Source organism: Primulina huaijiensis, unplaced genomic scaffold (assembly GCF_012295235.1).
Source record: "Primulina huaijiensis isolate GDHJ02 unplaced genomic scaffold, ASM1229523v2 scaffold201671, whole genome shotgun sequence".
NCBI lineage: Eukaryota > Viridiplantae > Streptophyta > Magnoliopsida > Lamiales > Gesneriaceae > Primulina > Primulina huaijiensis.
Genome location: NW_027352535.1, coordinates 1 through 583, shown reverse-complemented (window position 1 = coordinate 583; position 583 = coordinate 1). Strand labels below are relative to the sequence as shown.

The 583-nt window shown below is 36.7% G+C and overlaps 1 long non-coding RNA gene across 1 annotated transcript; it reads right to left on the bottom strand.

Moving 5' to 3' along the window:
• On the bottom strand, positions 1–583 carry LOC140966194 (uncharacterized). Its single transcript, XR_012173273.1, has 3 exons — positions 535–583; positions 150–452; positions 1–41 (listed from the first exon to the last, which is right to left on the bottom strand). It is a non-coding gene; the product is annotated as an uncharacterized lncRNA (long non-coding RNA).

Sequence of the window (583 nt, the reverse complement as noted above, 5' to 3'; positions counted from 1 at the left end):
AAGGTTCCAAGCTGCCACAAACTTAAATCCGACTTCAAATTCTGCCATAGTGAGAAAAGGCGTAATCAGAGAATCTAACAGTGTGCATATTTTATTTTGTCTACTCCTAAATGAAGAAAGTGTCTCCAGATGTAATCTTAAGATGTTACCTCTTCTAGCCAGTAATGGTATGTCTTACTTATGTTTGTTCGTCTCCAAGCATCTAGATCAAAAATGTTCATGCCATAAGCCCATGCACATTCATTAGGATCAAAGTTCTTCTCTATCAGAGGATGAGAAAAGTTCAAATAGCTTTTGAGTTTCTTTGACATCACAAATTTGTCCACTCCTTTACATGTTTCAACCGCTCCGTTGACCTTTCCATTCATATCAATGTTCCACAAAGGTGAAAGATCAGTTTGAATCACAATGTCGTCATCCAGGAATACTACTTTGTTTAGACTTGGAAACAACTGCAGCAAATTTGTACGCAGCTAATATTAATGTTTTCAAAAACTTTGGAGGGCAATGTGATTTCTAATTTTCAAGACTCACCTCAGGTAAATGTATCCGAATGTGATTCATCAATGAATTGTACTTGGGG